The sequence below is a fragment of the Mangifera indica genome, unplaced genomic scaffold (assembly GCF_011075055.1).
Source record: "Mangifera indica cultivar Alphonso unplaced genomic scaffold, CATAS_Mindica_2.1 Un_0030, whole genome shotgun sequence".
Lineage (NCBI taxonomy): Eukaryota > Viridiplantae > Streptophyta > Magnoliopsida > Sapindales > Anacardiaceae > Mangifera > Mangifera indica.
Window position 1 is genome coordinate 59,570 of NW_025401122.1, and position 20,681 is coordinate 80,250.

The 20,681-nt window shown below is 32.6% G+C and overlaps 3 long non-coding RNA genes across 7 annotated transcripts; all 3 read right to left on the reverse strand.

Annotated features, from left to right (window-relative positions):
* Window positions 1-3,640: 3,640 nt before the first annotated feature.
* Window positions 3,641-8,396, reverse strand: LOC123206273. Of its 3 annotated transcripts, none has more exons than XR_006499965.1 (6): window positions 8,236-8,396; window positions 7,947-8,074; window positions 6,989-7,577; window positions 5,142-5,940; window positions 3,842-3,908; window positions 3,641-3,655 (listed from the first exon to the last, which is right to left on the reverse strand). It is a non-coding gene; the product is annotated as an uncharacterized LOC123206273 (long non-coding RNA). The 3 variants fall into 3 exon arrangements; XR_006499964.1 differs by lacking the exon at window positions 3,641-3,655 and adding an exon at window positions 3,736-3,750; XR_006499966.1 differs by lacking the exon at window positions 3,641-3,655 and having other exon boundaries at window positions 3,894-3,908; window positions 7,947-8,122.
* A 2,389-nt stretch (window positions 8,397-10,785) lies between these two features.
* Window positions 10,786-13,089, reverse strand: LOC123206275. Its single transcript, XR_006499974.1, has 4 exons — window positions 12,944-13,089; window positions 12,714-12,841; window positions 11,737-12,325; window positions 10,786-11,186 (listed from the first exon to the last, which is right to left on the reverse strand). It is a non-coding gene; the product is annotated as an uncharacterized LOC123206275 (long non-coding RNA).
* A 4,829-nt stretch (window positions 13,090-17,918) lies between these two features.
* LOC123206276 lies at window positions 17,919-20,242 on the reverse strand. 3 transcript variants are annotated; one of them, XR_006499975.1, is made up of 4 exons: window positions 20,091-20,234; window positions 19,861-19,997; window positions 18,898-19,473; window positions 17,919-18,371 (listed from the first exon to the last, which is right to left on the reverse strand). It is a non-coding gene; the product is annotated as an uncharacterized LOC123206276 (long non-coding RNA). The 3 variants fall into 3 exon arrangements; XR_006499977.1 differs by having other exon boundaries at window positions 17,919-19,473; window positions 19,861-20,036; window positions 20,145-20,242; XR_006499976.1 differs by having other exon boundaries at window positions 17,919-19,473; window positions 20,091-20,235.
* Window positions 20,243-20,681: the final 439 nt, after the last annotated feature.

Consider the following 20,681-nt stretch of genomic DNA (forward strand, 5'->3'; position numbering starts at 1 on the left):
ATCTGATTCATCACCTTATAATTTTTCTTCCTGGAATTGTTTTTTGTTTAGCCAATGTTATTTCCATTGAGTGAAATGGTTATAATGGAGGAATGGTGATTTGTTGGATCTGTTAGAAAAAATTTATTTGATATCAGTTTGTGGTATAACTCTTCAGCAATGTTACGTTTATATAGTTTTGCCTATATTATTAGGTGATTAGATGGTATATTATTATATAATTGGACGTAATTTTAATTTTTTGATGGTACATCATCGGTTTATATTCAAAACTGTGTACAGTTTTATTGAAATGTTATATATAGGTGGGACAATGGTTCCTGGGACCGCTGGGCTGTGGACCCAGAATCTCGAGTCCGGGCCAGCCCTTTCTTGTAAGGAAGGGCCTGGACAGGGACCGTCTGTGGGCCTTTATATGTAACCCTTTTAAAACATATTTCTCACTTTACCGCCTGATAATTAAGGAATTTTTTAAAACCCTTTTAACATAATACATACCTATTTTTTAATATATAAAATAAATAAATAAATATATAATATGTTAATATATAATTAAATATTATTTTATATTTAATTTAAAATAAATTAATTATTAATATATTTAATATAAGATATACATCATTTTATTGTTAAATTTTTATATTTACTTCTGAAATACTTTGATTAAAATTTTTACAACTTTAAAAACCATAAATCAAAGTATAATAATATAAAATTAACTTAATTAATATTAGAAGTATAAATATTACAATTCGCAAGTAAATAAAATAATAAATTATTACAAATTAATTATCATTGTCTTCACAATTTTGTGCAGGCCTTGGCCTTGGTCTTAGTCCATTTCCCCAACTGTATTGTTATATTTCATTTAATTTAATTTTCTTGTAAGTGCAAATTTAGTTTATACAAGAAATGCTCATGGGAGGTGTTTAGTGGGGGGAATATTTTATTATCAAAATTAAAAAATTACCTTGATGATTATTAGATATAAATTATTACTATGTTTGATAAAATTTGATAAAAATTGGTAGGTATAAATAATTATTATGTTTGGTTAGAGATAATAAAAAAATATTAGGGTATTATTTTAATTAAATATTTTTGGGTATAATTATTCTAAAATATTTTTATATTATTTGTTATATTAATTGAAAATAAGATTATTTTTGTTTTAAAAAATTAATAAAAAAAATATAATTATAATAAAATCAAGATTACCTTGATAATATTTTAATATCTAAGGTGGATGTGGTAATCAAAGTACTATTTGTATTACCTATCATATTACTATTGGTAATACTGGAATTTTTTATTAGTTATAAACCAAATAAAATAATATAAGTAATAAAAGATAGATTATCAGAATAATCTTTAATTTCTTTTAACCAAACGTCCTCTTATGTCTAAGCAATTTTACTAATTTTAATTGTTTAAAGAATAGATTTAGTGGTAAAAATACGTGATTTGACTTAATTGTCCTTAATAAAAATTTATTAGGACAAAAATAGTTAAATGAGTACCTATTAATGCCAGTATTAGCACTTTATATTTGTAATATTAGAATTATTGTTTCATTAAAGGTTTTATGGCTGAGTTTGTTCTTCTGATAAAATTTGTGCAATTTGTGAAAGTGTGATTATTCAACTTTTATACCATAAATTTGCACATATATAATCTTTTATTTTGTTTTATGGATTTTTTTTTTCTTTTTGGTTTGAATATATAACTCGTTAAATCATTTAAGTTATTCTGAAAAATGATAGAGAAAGTAATTAGAATGCATTAGACAAATAAGATCTAATTTATAAAAAAAAAAAAACTTTAGAATACAACCTAGGATTAGATTTCTATTGAGCTTGTTTAATTTTGAACTCAAATTTAAAAGTTTAATATTTTTAAGTTCGAGTTTTAAGGGTGTTCAACTTGTAAAACTCGTAAAATTTAAAATTTTGATATGCATTAGACATATAACGTTGTTTTAATAAATATATATCATAATAACGTTGTTTTAGAATTAAATTAAGTTCAAAGCTCGATTTCTCCCAAACAATTTGAGCTCGACGAGTTTGAACTAGAACTCGAGTTTGACTTCAATGAGGTAAATTAAACTTGAACTCAAACTTATCTCGAATCTAATTCTAATACAATCTCCAACTAGAATGCCAAGTGATTAAAACTGTTTATTGCCAAAATTATTTTGAAAACTAGAATCAATTCTAATAATAGAATACATTTCTAGCCATTTGATTAGAATAATATTTTATTATAAAAATAGTAAAATTGTAAGATAGGTTATCTTAAAAATTAATATATATAAATTAATTTTTTATATATATGTAAGTATTATTTAACTAGAAATATGACCTTATTTATCTTAAATGTCTTTAATATATTTTTTTAAATGTCTCTAACATGTTAAACTAAATTTATTAAAGATAAAATTATAATAAAATGAATATAAAATTAATTAAATAACCTCTATACTATCTTTTCTATTAAATTAGTAATAAAATGAATCAAATATGATAATATTAATAATAAAAAATAAATTATTTAAATAATTTTTTATACTTCTAAACCAAATGAATCATTCAGTTGTTTTATGTTTTGTTTACTAATAGTAGGATTGGATTTAAACTGAGTCAGATTGAGTTTAGCTTAGACGAGCCCGAAACAAGCTGACCCTAGTCAAGTTTGGTCGAGCTCGAGCTACTCTCCAGATTTTTTAATTAAAAATTTTGATATAAAACGACGTTGTTTTGACCAATATGTATTAAAACAATATCGTTTTAATAACGAAAAACAAAATGAACCGAGTTTGAGTTTGGCTTGTACGAGCTCAAACTCGAGCTCAACTATATGTGAACCGAGCTCGGTTCGAATCCAACCTTAACTAATAGAATAAAATTATATATGTAATAAACATTTATTATTAATTTATCCATATTAACTGATGAAATATTATCTGATTGAATAATTTAAAAATTGAGAAAACAGTAAAACTATGTGTATTAACAATGAGTATTAATTTATAAATTAATTATGATATGTCACTGTGTGATTGATGTTTTTTAATTTGAGATGAAGTAAAATCCAATCGCATAAGAATACATAATTAATAATACACAAATTAATATTCATTGTTAGTACAAATAGTCTTACTAAAAAGTAAACAAATAAATCACCTTTTTAGATTTTATCATGTTAGTTAGTACGAGTAAATTAGTAAAATATGATTGTACATGTAGCTTTATTCTTATTAACGAGTGCTTGCGTTAATAAGAAATGTGTGACATCAAACCTATGTGCTAACTGTAACTCGTGGCATCTCTGGTGAGTAGGGTCAGATTCGATTTAATCCAATATGAGATGTGTTTTGAACCAGTTACAGCTAAGATTAAATTCATAATACTTAGTTCAAACTATAGACAACCCTATTACAATATTATCAACATGATAAACAATATCGTCAGATAGACAAATAAATTGATTTCATACTAAGCTATTAAGTTGAAACTTTAGTTTAAGATAGATTTATTTGAGCTGAGTGATAGATTTGATCTGAGCTGCTTAGATCGCATCCTAACTTCTGCAAAATGAGTAGACAACCAATCATCTAGTTGCTGCGGTGCAGTCCCGGCAGAGCTGCTAGGCTCTGGTAACCCAAGCATTATTTATCAGAATAAGCATCAAGGAACTCAACATGGTCTAACCCTCCAAATTATACCACAAAAGACTCAGAGTAAAGCTCTGTGCCAGAAAATTCAAGTCTGATTTGAAAAACTAGATTGTTTGCACTTCAGAATAAAATTATCAATCAAAGGGGAGTTTGCAGGATTACCTTGAGATGAACTCATGTTTTCCATATATTCAGGCAAGATTACCAATGCAGGATATACAGCAGCATCCTTCATTGATTGAAACATAACATTACATTAGTAATTAATGCCAATATGCCCCAAAAAACAATCCTATATATCACACTAGAGTCCGGAAAACAGTAGCAGGAATCGGAAGAGACTCCATATTAAGTTTCTGTCAAATCGGAAAGTTCATGCTTTAGCTTCTTCAGGGATATCATGATACTCATGGTTCCAGTGTAAGCTTCTAGACTCAACTAAAAATGTTCTTGCTAATTAAATAGTAGGGTTTGTAAGAACTAATAAGAATATAATATACTATATACCAGAAGTTCAAATCTTTTTCAGTAAATCAACTCATCAAAGCTCTTCCTTTTTGGTGATTCTTTTTAATCTCCTTCTCTACCGATTTGTTATCTTCTCTGGCATTACTATTCACCATTTGAGCCAGCTTGAGCTCGAGTTATTCCAATTTGAACCGAGCTCCTTGTTTGGGTATGACTCAATTCGAATTCACCCCTGCTTCTACAGTAAAGTGATAATGGAATATTATGAAATGTTATCACCAATCACTCTCACCCTGACTGGAAAGTGCATTTCTAAAACTAGCCACACAATTACAATTATTTGATGTAGCATTTCAATCAAAATTAGCCATTTCCCAATTCAATTAGAAAACGTTGAAAGGTCAGCGCCACAGAACCAACCACCACAAAGCTGAAATGCAGCTGTACTTCTAAATTTTCCAACTACTTTTCTCCTGTAACAAATTATGGTGTAGTGGGCTGATAATATGTTTTTAATTTCAGAAATATTTCATAAACAATATTGTCGGGCATGCAAATTAATCTACAGACTAAAATTAATAAGAGAGATTGTAATATAAATATTTAAGTTCAGTCAAGAAATATGGACTCCACCATTAACAATGGCTGAGGTACTATGAACACACAACAATACAAAAACTTGGCATAGAATAGAAACAAAGACAGTATTTTGCAAAACAAAACTAAACAGAAACAAAAGAAAAAAAAAAAAAGCAAAACAATATAAATCTTCACTTTTCCAATAGAAAAAGCAAAAAATATTTCCAGGATAATTCTTTAAATTATTCTTGACAAAGCCTGTCAAATGATTTCTCCCATGCTTTGAATCAAAAACCATCTTTTCAATATTATTGTATCTTATCCTAGTCATCCGCAACTATAAACTTCAAGCTCAACACAAACAGAAAAAAATAGTGAACTAAAAAAATTGAAGAAAAGGGTTTATGATAAGTACCATACGAACACCAATGTCAGCCAGAATTGAACCCAAACAGCACAAACTGAGGCCTCTCTGGTCCAACCATCTTTCTCTTCAATGCTTCAAACAACTAGTTGAATGTTTATAATCCAATAAAAGAAGAAGCAATAGCAGATTCCAGTTTTGTTTTAGTAATTTAATTCAAAGTAAAATTTTGTAGAGACGGTCCAAGAAATCCAACAGCTAAATCAGTAGAGAAATTCAGTTGCTGGTTTAGAGTTTGTTGAATTAACGCCTCCAAGAGATATGGGTAGCAGCACATGAGGAGTGCGGGACCACGATTCTGATATGAGAATATCCAGTAAATAAAGGAAATAATAGTAGGCAAAGAAGGGTAGAGAAGAATAAATCCTTTTATTGAGTTTGATTTATTGTATTACAGTTAGAGTGGGTTGGCTCTGGAAACCCAGCTAACATATTTTTCCTTTTTCTTCAGTCGTTTCCATTTTCAGATACAATTACACACTCTGATGGCTACTGTAATGACTATTATTTCTGGAGCTCTTTGAGTGCAATATGATGCTGTATTCTTCTTTTCCATTTATATTCTTGTGTTCATGGATAGTGGTGTTGTTGGAATATTTAGGGTGAACCAATTGCTGCAGTTCTGCTCATTTTCATTTCTGTTTGTTTGAGAGTTGCCGCTATATTTTGCTGTGGGTTGCTGAGTGCTGGTTTGATCGGAACTGAACTGGAGAGGAGCCAAACCTGGGACCGAGGGGAGTTGCTGGAACCCATCAGAATTGGAGGTTTGCTAGCCACCATATTCCGGTACCTATCAGATTGGTAGAGAGAAAATTATTCAATAATTCATGATAATGGAGTTTTATCGAGGGGAGAAGAGATTAATATAAAATCATAATTCTCAAGAGAAGAAAGAGACAGATAAAAAGAGTGAAAAAAAAATTCCATTTCGCTATGAAAGATTAAATGGGTAAAATATATATTTTTTAAATTAATTATGAATTGCAATATCCATAAACTTGCCCCAAAGAACCTTCACGTAAGAAAAAAAAGATGTAACTGTTGAAAGGGCCCCAAATAACTTAAAAGAATGAATAGTTTTGATCAGAAAACTCAGTAGCTCCCAAGCAAATTGAAAGATCTGTAATTGTAGGACTTTATTTATTCTCCAACACAAACCTAATGCCAAAAATCAGCTTCCCCAGCAAATGAGAGAGATCTTCTATTTAACTTTTTCTCACACATCCCATACTTCTTCCATCATTAAATGGGGAACAAAGACTCCAACGAAAACTCAGCCAATAATATGAAGCAGCAAACTTAATTGATTTACATTCCAAAAAAGTAATCAATCACACATAAGAAGGATGCTAACAATTTTACAAGCTGCATTTTCATGGGTAGGCCACATGGAATCAAGAACTACAAACTACAATCACAATGGTGCAACATTAACGCTATAAAATTCCACTTTTAGTTGAGCTGAAATAATAACAATCTGGGCATTTTCCAGATTAGTTTGTAACAAGCTGTTCTATATAACACAAAAGCTTATCTATTAGGTTTAATTCAGTTTAAACTAAATATAGTAACTTGTAGTTAGAAACTCTAAGGACATGCATGGTTTGTAGTTAGAAACTCTAAGGACAAAATCGTTGGAGAATATTGTACGAATATGAATGTCTTGGCATACATAACTGTAATGGGGTATAGTTGTTATGAAAACCTCATGCTAATCGAAAGGCCAGCAAATACAGATAAGAACGTTAAAATAGGATCTAATATATGCCGTATGCCCATCTTTTACCATAGTTGGACAAAGTACTCTATATAAAGGTTAAAATTTGGCAGAAATTTACCTCCAGATCTTTCGAGTAGAAGTGCAGAATGCGTTAGTGCAACAGGATCTGATTGTAGAATGGGTTTAAGGCCTTATCTAGCTGAGATGGTTATGAATCCAACACTCAAGTGCATCCGGAAATAGTATCAGGTTTATGAATCCAACCGATATGGTGCATAGGGGTAGATAGTAACAAGTTCATGAATCCAAGCACGTGCACAGGGGTGCATTAGGACGATAGTAGCAAATTCAATGAAAAGAGATAGAGGCAATGAAAAGGAGAGCAGACACACCACACACAGAGGGGAGAACCCGGACTATCCCGTGCGAACGCCCCTCAAAACCACCAAAACAGAAATTTTATTAAGATTTGTGTGACCTGCCATGCAAGCGCACCTGTCATGGCAAAGGTCGGATGACAAAACAAGGACTCAACCCACTGTGCAAGGGTTTCTTTATCCCAGTACATTTCATTCATCCAACATCACAACTTCATCCCATTTCGCTCCAAGTTTCAATAGATTACACAACCAGATTATCTGCCACCCCTGACTTGAAGAATACCCATCAACCACTGCCTCCATGGAGCCTCCCCAGGCAGCTAAAACCTAAAGGAGCGAAAATTTAACCAAAATATGTCCAAAAAAACTCTGATTCACCCAAAAAAAAAAAATAAAACATATATACTATTTAGAAAGAAAAAGAACTTGGGACTTAAAACGAGACTGCATCAAGATAATAAAGATCATTTATGAAAATTTTCCTAAAAAACACTCGATTTAAGAAGAAAATTCATAAGCTTAGTGAATAATTAAAAAATATATCATGCTATAATATCCTGATATTTTCATAATCGAAAATTGATTTATCAATGTAAATATTCTCCGAAATCAGAGAAAAACTACTAATTTATTAAATAAAATGTTAATATTCTATTATAGGAAGATTAAAAAAGAGAGAGACAGAGAGAGAAATACCTTGCATGTATAATGCGCAAAGAAAGAACATTCTGTGAATTCTTGGTAAACAAAGAAGAGTCTTGGCCTTTTCGTCCATGAATCGTGACGTCAATCTCAGAGAAATAATCCTTTAGCGCACGATCCTCCTATATATTATTCTCAATAATAAAGAACGTATTAGAATCAAGTCACAGCTGAAAATTGAAATAATACCATACATCAGTTGCGTTTATATCCACCACCTCTTAACAGATACAAGACTACGCGCAAGAATTAGAAAAAAGTACGGATCTTTATATTAGCGAACCTTGAACGGAAGTAACAAACTCAGAACCAGATGGATGATGACGTTGAATCTTACGATGATGAAGATAAAAGGACGAAGCCGTGTTCTTGGAAGAACGAGCCATGAAGATCGAATCTGAGCTCTGAAGAAACAAAGAGAAGGGGACTTCTAGATGACAGAACAATCATTGAAAGCGAAGGCATTATGTATTGATTTCCACACAGCGGTTAGCGATATGGACGTTCATGATGTAACGACTTATTCAAAGATCGACGCCCAATATGCATCTACGTGGTTTACTATAATTGCTGGATTTTTTTATCGCTTTGGATTTACGCCTTTTAGTACTGTTGACTTTTTGTTTTAATAGTTAATTGGCCAATGGACTTATTCCCCTCCTAGGTTTATTCTATTTTCATATTTATATTTTTGAAATTTTAAAAGTCCAATTATCTATCTTCATCCATTCATTCTCGCCAGCCAATGACAACAAAGAGTCTATGAGAAGACAACCAAAATGCCAACCCATTTTCACAAAGCATCAATGAAGATGGGCAAATTGTCTGCAAAAAAAAAAAAGCATTGACGCACAATTCCTCATTTTTGTTTTGGATGGACGATTCATCCAATTGGTTTTCCATTTTTGACATATGATAGGTCGAGATGGAGAGTCGGCATGAGTCATTGGCTGGAGACAGAGAAAGTGATCAAAAAATAGGAGAAGGAAAAATAAACTCTAACAGAAAAAAAAAATAACTTTTCAAATCTTTTAGATAATAGTAAAGTTATTAGTTTTCAAATTTTAAACAAAATAAGATAAATTTTATTTATTTTAAAATTACTATTAAAATAATGATTTTATCTTTACATATAATTAAAAATTTAAATAAAAATATAATTAAAATTTAAACAAAAGTTGGATAATAAATATGTAAGTAGGCGGGTTTTTAATACTCTGTGAGTATGAATTTCAAAATTGACTAAGCCTTGGGTGGAAATAAATTTTTTGGCCTAGTTAATTTAGGATAATGGGAAAAGACTATTTTCCATTGGACATGATAGGATTGCGAGCCTGCAACCTAGTACAAATCCCAATTTTCATATAATCTATAGGGCATAAGCCATTTCAATACAGTTTGTTATTTGTGAAGACACAACCTAGGTTATGTCATAGGTCTTGCTATGCAAGCGGATCAATATGACGAGCCATGTCGAATCTAGCTAACGATGAAATGGTTGGAATTCTATTAAAATAGTTTGATTCAATTAGAATCTCATTACTCTGATTTGATTCTAATTAAAATCACTTTGGACATACCATGATGATTTCGACTAAAATCATACTAGAAAAATGCAAATCCAACCAAAATCGCATTGATATGGTGTATTTTTATGGATATACACCCAAAATGGGCATATTTTGACAAAACACACCATTTTGATACAAATATATTTCAACCTTAATTTTAACTATAATCAGTGTAATTATAAATTTGAGATTGGTTGGACTAGGGTTTGTGCTTTTTTTTTTTTTTAAATTATAGATAAGGTTAAGTAATAAATTTTAAAGTTTGGGGAAAAAATGTAATTTATTTGTACTTTAGGGTTGTAAGTGATGTTAATGGTACGATGTATTTAATAAATTGAAGAAATTACTTTCTTTTTTACTATTAAAAGATCTTTAAACTTATTGTTTTGACATAATTTAGGTGTGAAATAGTTATTCTCTCTAATACATATGGTTGGATGTATTTGATCGAGTCAATTTAGATTGATAAGGTCAATGCCTTCCTCCAATAGAGAGATGTTATCTTGACCGAATTAATGAAGCAACTTAATCGTGCATAAGAGCGAATGAAAAAGGCAATTTGACTTGAGAGAAGAGAAACCTATTTTGAAATTTGTGATATGGTATTTCTCAAGCTACAATCATACCATTTTAAAAAATTAGCTGAATGACCCAATGAAAAATTGAGCTCACACTTTTATAGTCCTTATGGGGTTAAGGAGAAAATAGGCTCCGTTGTTTATTATCTTGTCTTGCTTCCTAATAGTAAGATTCACTTTGTATTTCATGTCTCATAGTTAAAGATAGTGTTTGACATTATACATCAACTATAACCTCTCATCGGTTGTCTATATGATGATTTGGAATTATAGTTACAACCAAAAACTTTGTTGGGTACTAGATTCTCTACAATTGGTCACTTGGAGATCCTGGTTAAGTGGAGCCTACTGCCTGACAACGAAAATTCATGGGAGGATATGCGGAGATCAATGAGCGGTTTTCCCATTTTCACCTTGAGTACAAGGTGAGAGTCTTTAGGGGTATTGAAGGCCTATTCAACGAAATTGATTATCGCAGGTCCAAGAAGAAAATACATGGAGACAGCCCAAGAAATCCATCAGCCGAATCAATTGAGAGAAGAATACATGAGGACACTTTGCGAAATTCAGTAGCTGGTCTAGAGTTTGTTGAATCAATGCCTCCAGAAGATACGGGTACCAGCACATGATCAACAAAGAAATGAATATTCAGTACATAAAGGAAATGTTAGTGGGCAGAGAGAGTAAAGAAGAAAGAAATCATTTTATTGAATCAATATTTTGTATTACACTTGGAGAGGGTTGACTCTCGAAACCCATCTTCGGTTACAATTACATACTCGACTACTGTAATGACTGTTATTTCTAAAGCTCTTTGAATGCAATATGATGTTGTTTTCTTCTTTTCCCTCCATATTCCTTGTGTTCATGAAGTTAGAGTATTAAGGGTGAACCAATTGCTGCTGTTTTACTCATTTTCCTTTCTGTTTGTTTGTGAATTGCTGCTGTATTTTGCTGTGCGCTGCTGAGTGCTGGTTTGACCCTAGACTTGATCTAGAGAGAAGCCAAACCTAGGACCGAGGGAGTTGCTGAAGCCTCTGGAACCCTTCAGAATTGGAGGTTTGCTAGCCACCGTATTCAGGTACCTGTCAAGCCCCAACGGAAATTCAGCCAATAATATGAAGCGGCAATATGGTTGATATATATTCCAAAAAAGTAACCAATGACTTAAGAGCAGAATGCTAACAATGTTACAAGCTACATTTTCATGGGTAGACCACATGTAATCAAGAACCATAAACTACAATCACAATGGTGCAACATTCACACAATGAATCCACAGTTAACTGAGCTGAGATCATACCAATTCGGGCGTTTTCCATGAAAATTAGTTTGTAACAAGCAGTTCTATATAGCACAAAAGCCTATCTATTAGGTTTAATTTAGTGTTGACAAAATCGTTGGAGAATATTTGAGACAATGAATTTGTTGGAGAATATTGTATGAATATGAATGTCTTGGCATACATAGTAAACTATAATGGGGGATAGTTGTTATGAAAACCTCATGTTCATTGAAAGGCCAGCCAATACATGTAAGAAGTTAAAAAAGGATCTAATATGTGCCATATGCCCATCTTTTTCCATAGTTGGACAAAGTACTCTATATAAAGGTTAAAATTTGGCAGAAATTTACCTCCAGATCTTTCGAGTAGAAGTGTAGAACGCCTTAGTGCAACAGGATCTGATTGTAGAATGGGTTTAAGGCCTTATCCAGCTGAGATGCTGATGAATCCAACACTCAGGTGCATCCGGAAATAGTATCAGGTTTATGAATCCAACCGATATGGTGCATGGGAGCAGATAGTAACAAATTCATGAATCCAAGCACATGCACAGGGGTGCATTAGGGCGATAGTAGCAAATTTAATGAAAAGAGATAGAGGCAATGAAAAGGAGAGCATACACACCACACACAGAGGGGAGAACCCGGACTATCCCGTGCGAACTCCCCTCAAAACCACCAAAGAGAAATTTTATTAAGATTTGTGTGACCTGCCATGCAAGCGCACCTGTCATGGCAAAGGTCGGATGACAAAACAAGGACTCAAACCCCCTGCATAAGGGCTTCTTTATCCCAGTACATTTCATTCATCCATCATCACAATTATATCCCATTTCGCTCCTGGTTTCAATACATTACACAACCAGATTATCTGCCACCACTGACTTGAAGAATACCCATCAACCACTGCCTCCATGTAGACTCCCCAGGCAGCTAAAACCTAAAGGAACAAAAATTTAACCAAAATATGTCCAAAAACTCTCGGACGCACAAAAAAAAAAACCTTAAATACTATTTAGAAAGAAAAAGAATTTGAAACTTGCAAAAAGACAGCATCGAGGTGATAAAGATCATTTATAAAATCATCCCATAAAAAAAAACACTCTATTTGGGAATAAATTCAAAAGCTTAATGAATAATCGAGCAAAATATCACGATTTAACATCCTGATCTTTTCATACAAGATTGGTGTCATGATTTATCAATGTAAATATTCTTCGAAATCAGACCAAAAAGAAAACTACTAATTCGTTAAATAAATTGTTTAACATTATATGATAGGAAGAGTTAAAAAAAGAAAAAAGAGAGAGAGACAGAGAGAGAAATACCTTGCACGTATGAAGCGCAAAGAAAGAACATTCTGTGAAGTCTTGGTAAAAAAAGAAGAGTCTTGATCTCTTCGTCCATGAAACATGACGTCAATCTCAGAGACATAATCCCTTAGCGCACGATCTTCCTATATATTATTCTCAATAATAAAGAACGTAGAAGAATCAAGTTACAGCTGAAATAATACGTGAAAGAATGAGAAAAAGTACGGATCTTTATATTAGCAAACCTTGAGCGTAAATGATAAACGCAGAACCAGATGGATGATGAAGTTGAATCTTACGGTGATGAAGATTTCTGGAGAAGGACGAAGCCGTGCTCCTGGAAGAACAAACCATGAAGACCGATTAGCTCTGAAGAAACAGATAGACGAGGACTTTTGGATGACTGAAGCATATATAATTAATTATATATTGATTTCTAAACCGCGGTTAGTGATATGGACGATCCTGATTTAACGGCTTATTCCAAGATCGACGCCTAATATGCATCTACGTGGTTTACTATAATTGGTGGCTTTTTTGATCGCTCTGGGTTTACTCCTTTCAGTACTGTTGCCTTTTTGTCTTAATAGTTAATTGGCCAAAAGTCTAACCCTAATCCAAGGTTTAGTCCATTTCTAAATTTACACATAAAATTTCAAAAACTTAAATTTTCATCTATTATCAAACTTCCGTTGATATATAAAGGTAAAATCCTCATTTTAATAGTAATATTAAAAAGTATATAATTTTATCTCATTTTCCCTCTGAATTTTAAAAATTAACAATTTTTCCATGTCTAAACTTTACAGTTTTGAAAAATAATTTTTTTCCTCTAAGATTTTTTTCATACATTTTTCGACTAGCTTCTCCTCGTTGTATGCCTTCTCTATTGACGACCTTCTTTTCCAATGATCTCTTCGTCTGTCTTTTCTTTCGATGACAGACGACTTGGTGGAATTGACTAAATCCATTGAATCTCATTCGTCAAACTTGGCCTTCCATTCATCGTCGTCAATTGACAACAACAAAAAGCCACGAGAAGACAACTAGAATGCCAACCCATCTTCACGAAGCACCAATGAAGATGGGTGAATCATCAGTTGAAAACAAAGCGCTGATGGACGATTCCTCTTCTTCATTTTGGACAAACATTCGTTTGATTGGCTTTTCGTTTTTGACATATGATAGGGTCGAGTGAGAGATCACCTGGAGGGAGAGAGATTAGGCATGGGTCATTGACCGAAGATAGAGAAAGTGGTCGAAAAATGAGAGAAAGAAAAGTAAACTCTAACAAGGGAAAATGTAACTTTTTAAACTTTTTAGGTAGTAATGAAATTATTAGTTTTTAAAATCTGAGGGGGTAAAATAAGATATAATTTTATTTATTCTAAAATTATTATTAAAATAATAGTTTTACCCTTAGATATAACTGAAGATTTTAATCGAAGTTGGATAATAGGTGGGTATTTGTGTTTTTGACACTCCATGGGTATGAATTCGGATATAGACTAAACCTTGGGTAGGAGGAAGTCTTTCGGCCTAGTTAATTTAGAATAACAGGAAAAGACTTTTTTCCATTGGACATGGCAAGGGCCGCAGGCCCACAACCTAGCCTAAATCCCATTTTTGGTATAGTCCATAAGACATAAGTCATTTCAAAATAGTTTGTTATTTGTGAAGACACGACTTAGGGTGATCTCATAGGTCTTGCTATGCAAACAGATCAACAGGATGGACTATGTCGAAGCTAGCTAATGATGAAATGGTTGAAATTGCATTAAAATAGTACGATTCAATTAAAATCATATTACTCCAATTTAATTCTAATTAAAATTGTATTAGATGTGCCATTGCGATTTCAACTAGAATTATACTAGAATGGTGCAAATCCAACCAAATTTGCATTAATATGGTGTGTTTTTATGGAATTGCACTAGAATGGTGATATTTTGACAAAACACACAATTTTCGATGCGATTTTGATACAGTTTCAACATTTATTTTAATTATAATCAATGTGATTATAAATTTAGGATTGATTGGACTAAGGTTTGTGTTTTTATTTTTTTTTAACGATAGATAAGGGTGTAAGTAATAAATTTTAAAGTTGGTGAAAAAGTGTAATTTACTTGTACTTTAGGGTTGTAAGTAATGTTAATGGTATAATGTTTGTATATTTAATAAACAGAAGAAATTGTCGTTTGATCATTAAAAGAATGCTAGACTTGTTGTTTTTGTAGGATCGAATGACCCTAAGAGGGGGGTGATTTAGGTAATTTTAAAACAATCTTTATCAAATTTGAGAATTAAAACAATTTATTTAAATCAATGAATGTTGCATATTTTTAATCCAATTTATGAGAATAACTAAAATATTTCAAATAATCAATACAATCAAAATAACATAACATAAAGTATGAGTTTAAGAGAAGAAAAAATCAAACACGTGATATATAGTGATTCGACTCAACCCGGCCTACGTCCACTCCTCCAAGCTTTCTCCTTTGGAGTATTCTACTAATCCTTGGTTGACCAAAACCTTAACCAAACTTTTCTTCACAACCAAAATAGCTTCCAAGGTGCTATTAACCTTTACAAATGTTAAAACTCGATTTCTCTCACTAGAAATTTTCTAATCTCTCCAAGAGTGAACCTCACTTTTTTATAGTACGAATTTTAGTACAAAATTGAAATATGATCTCTCTCAAAGAGTGTATATGAAAGTTAAAGCTTAATACAACTCAATGCAAATGAAATTACAAAGTGTATGAACAAGGGTTTTGATTAGAGAGAAGAATTTGCAAGTAAATAGCTTAAAACTAATTTGCTCTCAAATATATGAAAGTTTTTGGTGGCAAAAGTTTGTTTCGAACGAATTTGATTGGGTTTATATAAGGGAAAATGAAGAAAGTTACCGTTGTACATAAAGAATAACCGTTTTAATTTTCCAGAAAATGCACAATTCGATTGATCGTATATAATTCGGTCAACCGGATGTGATGTGGCACTCCTGTGGTGCTTACGTGACACTAGCCGTTAAAAAATTCAAACCAAAATTTGGTCAACCAAATTTCTGGAAGCCAAAATAAATGGCTTCTGGACAATTCGAAAGTTGCCATCGAAGAATTCGGTCGACCAAATTTTATTGCATTTTACCCCCTGAATTTTAAAAAATCACATTTGACCCCTAAAACTTTGAAAAGTGACAATTTAACCCATTTTTGAAAGTTCTTTCAAAACCAACTTTAAGATATTAAAATATAGTTCACAAAATTTCATCATTTTAAAAGAATTAATAAACTTTAGTGAAAAACTTGGCTTAACCCAATAAGTTTGAAAAACAACATTTTAACCCAAAATGTGAAAAATATAAAAATGAGTTTTCAAGTGAGCTATCCCATGCAAGTAAATATTCTAATCAAAACGAATGCTCTAAATCACAAATATATTTACCTAAAGCTTGAGTTTTTCTTCAAATTTTCAAGAATTCTTCAATTAAGTCTTCTCTTTCATTTCCATCTTAAAACTCCTTCAAGTGCATTAAATCAATTCTTGCAATCTAAGCTTACACTCAAGTAAAATCATTAGTTAATATGTTTAGGGACATATTAGTTTGTTATCAAAATAAGAGTATAATGACTCCTTGAGTCAACAGTTTTGACATAGTTAAGACGTGAAATAGTTGTTCTCTCTAGTACATATGGATAAGTGTATTTGATCTGAGTTAATTTAGATTAATGAGGTCAATGCCCTCCTCTAATAGAGATATTATCTTGATCAAATTAAAAAAACAACTCAATTGTGCAAATGAGCGAATAAAAGGGCAAATCATCTTAAAGAGGAGAGAAACCCACATTGAAATTGGTGATATGGTGTTACTCAAACTATATCCATACCGCCTTAAGAAATTCGCCAAAAGACCCAACAAAAAATTGAGTCCGCACTTTTATGTCTTACAAGATCACAAAGAAAATCGATTCGGTTGCTTATTATCTTGCCTCCTAATAGTAAGATTCACCTTGTATTTCATGTCTCCCAGTTAAAAAAAAGTTTGACACTATAGTTTAGCCATAACGTCTCCCTAATTGTCTATCTAGTGATTTGGAATTGTAGTTGTGATTAGGAACTTTGTTGGGTACCAGATTCTTTAAGACTGGTCATTGTGAGATTCTAATTAAATAAAGCCTATTGCCTGGCTTTGAAAATTTACAGGAGGATTAAGTGGATATCAATAGGCACTTTCCCTGTTTTTACCTTGAGGACAAGGTGAGAGTCTTGGGGGGTATTGATGGAGGCTCAATCACCAAAAATTATTATCGCAGGTCCAAGAGAAGAATGCATAGAGACATCCCAAAAAATCTAACAGTTAAATCAATTGAGAGCAGAGTGCATGAGGGTGTTAAACGCAAGAGTAGCTTTGAAGTAGATTTTGGCGAAACTAGTGTTAAACACGAAGTGGGTTCTAAAATACTTACTGATCAGGGTGAAAGGGAGACACTAATTATAAGGTGGAAGCTTTCAACATTTGGTATGACAACAATTAATCTTATTTCCTTTTTTCTAATTTATAAATAAAATATGATTTTATTTATTCATTTAATAAATCAAATATTTATTTATGTTATTTTTGTAATTTGAGGAACTATGTTTGGTATTCTGATCAACTTTAAACTGAAGTCCAGTAATTGCAATAAAAAATTCAGATTTGATGTTAACAGCCAACATAATTTAGTTTCTCATTTCCAAAAGGGAATCTGGATTCTACAAATATTCTTTCGAGAAGAAGAAAAATAATATATCCATCAAAACAACATCAAGACAAAAGCTATCTACTCTCTTAAGTACTCAATTAGCTGTACTAAAAAATTTTTCAGTTACAATATCGTGGTAATGTGCGCAACTTGGACATAGTTTACAGGAAAAGAATAATCCTCCCTCTCGAAAGAATAGTGTTCCAACTATGATATATATACCATATGTGTGTTAATCTGTGCTAATATAATGCATTCATCTCCACCATTTTGACAAAGAATTAATGCCTCTACAACCACAATGAAAGAACAAGGTATCATTCTTGCACGTCTAAGGGATCACCCTGTGAGATAGAAACTTTGGGAAATTCAGTAGCTGGTCTAGCGTTTGCTGAATCAACAGTATGGGACCACTATTCTGTTATAAGAATATTCAGTATATAAAGGAAGTGTTAGTGGGCAGAGAGAGTAAAGAAGAAAGAAATCATTTTATTGAATCAATATTTTATATTACACTTGGCGAGGGCTGGCTCTCGAAACCCAGCTTAGCTATTTTTCCTTTTACTTCAGTTTCCATTTTCAGTTACAATTACATACTCTGATGGCTACTGTAATGACTATTATTTCTAAAGCTCTTTGATTGCAATGCGATGTTGTTTTCTTCTTCTGCGTCTATATTCCTTGTGTTCATGAATTGTGAAGTTCTTAAGAGTATCAAGGGTGAACCAATTGCTGCTGTTTTACTTATTTTCCATTCTGTTTGTTTGTGAGTTGCTGCTGTAGTTTGCTGTAGGCTGCTGAGTGCTGGTTTGATCGTAAACTTGATCTAGAGAGGACCCAACCTGGGACCAACTGAGGGGACTTGCTTGAGCCTCTGGAACCCATCAGAATTGAAGGTTTGCTAACCACCATATTCAGGTACCTATCAAGCTCCAACGGAAATTCAGCCAATAATATGAAGCGGCAATATAGTTGATATATATTCCAAAAAAGTAACCAATCACTTAAGAGCAGAATGCTAACAATGTTACAAGCTACATTTTCATGGGTACACCACATGTAATCAAGAACCATAAACTACAATCACAATGGTGCAACATGAATCCGAATTTAAATGAGCTGAGATAATACCAATTCGGGCGTTTTCCATGAAGATTAGTTTGTAACAAGCAGTTCCATGTAGCACAAAAGCTTATCTGTTAGGTTTAATTTAGCGTTGACAAATATTTGAGATGATCAATTTGTTGGAGAATATTGTGTGAATATGAATGTCTTGGCATAAATAACTGTAGTGGGGGATAGTTGTTATGAAAACCTCATGCTAATCGGAAGGCCAACAAATACAGATAAGAACGTTAAAATAGGATCTAATATATGCCGTATGCCCATCTTTTTCCATAGTTGGACAAAGTACTCTATATAAAAGTTAAAATTTGGCAGAAATTTACCTCCAGATCTTTCGAGTAGAAGTGCAGAATGCGTTAGTGCAACAGGATCTGATTGTAGAATGGGTTTAAGGCCTTATCCAGCTGAGATGGTTATGAATCCGGAAATAGTACCAGGTTTATGAATCCAACCGATATGGTGCATGGGGGTAGATAGTAACAAGTTCATGAATCCAAGCACATGCACAGGGGTGCATTAGGACGATCGTAGCAGATTTAATGAAAAGAGATAGAGGCAATGAAAAGGAGAGCAGACACACCACACACAGAGGGGAGAACCCGGACTATCCCGTGCGAACTCCCCTCAAAACCACCAAAAGAGAAATTTTATTAAGATTTGTGTGACCTGCCATGCAAGCGCACCTGTCATGGCAAAGGTCGGATGACAAAACCAGGACTCAAACCCCCTGCATAAGGGCTTCTTTATCTCAGTACATTTCATTCATCCATCATCATAACAATATCCCATTTCGCTTCTGGTTTCAATAGATTACACAACCAGATTATCTGCCACCACTGACTTGAAGAATACCCATCATCAACCACTGCCTCCATGGAGACTCCCCAGGCAGCTAAAACCTAAAGGAACAAAAATTTAACCAAAATATGTCCAAAAACTCTCGGATGCACAAAAAAAAAAAAAAAAACCTTAATACTATTTAGAAAGAAAAAGAGTTTGCAACTTACAAAAAGACTGCATCGAGATGATAAAAGATCATTTATAAAATCATCTCCAAAAAATACCCTATCTAGGAATAAATTCAAAAGCTTAATGAATAATCGAGGAAAATATCACGATTTAACATCGTGATCTTTTCATATAAGATTGGTGTCATGATTTATCAATGTAAATATTCTCCGAAACCAAACAAAAAGAAAACTACTAATTCGTCAAATAAATTGTTTAGCATTATATGATAGGAAGAGTTAAAAAAAAAAAAGAGAGAGAGACAGAGAGAGAAATACCTTGCACGTATGAAGCGCAAAGAAAGAACGTTCTGTGAAGTCTTGGCAAAAAAAGAAGAGTCTTGATCTCTTCGTCCATGAAACATGACGTCAATCTCAGAGACATAATCCCTTAGCGCACGATCTTCCCATATATTCTTCTCAAAAATAAAGAACGTAGAAGAATCAACTCACAGCTGAAATAATACGTGCAAGAATTAGAAAAAGAACGGATCTTTATATTAGCGAACCTTGAGCGTAAATAATAAACGCAGAACCAGATGGATGATGAGGTTGAATCTTACGGTGATGAAGATTTCTGGAGAAGGACGAAGCCGTGCTCTTGGAAGAACGAACCACGAAGATCGAATAGCTCTGAAGAAACAGAGCGAAGAGGACTTTTAGATGACAGAAGAATAATTGAAAACGCAGGATTTATATATTGATTTCTACAAGGCGGTTAGTGAAATGGACGATCATGATTTACGGCTTATTCAAAGATCGACGCCTAATATGCATCTACGTGGTTTACTAAAATTGCTGGATTTTTTGACCGCTTTGGATTTACGCCTTTCAGTTGACTTTTTGTCTTAATACTTAGGGAAATTATAAAAAATAGGCAACAGTAAGGGCTTAAGCGAAATCGCTCAACAAAATTTATATTAAAGCAAAAAAACCTAATATTTGTAAAATATCTAAACTACCCCTATATATAAACAAGGCAAAATTTCATATTTTTCACTGTAAAACATCCACTATCACTGTATAAATCCAAAGAAAAATAGACTTTTTTCCCATTGTGAACCGTCGCCCACTGTCGTCCCACTGTGACGAAGTTTCCG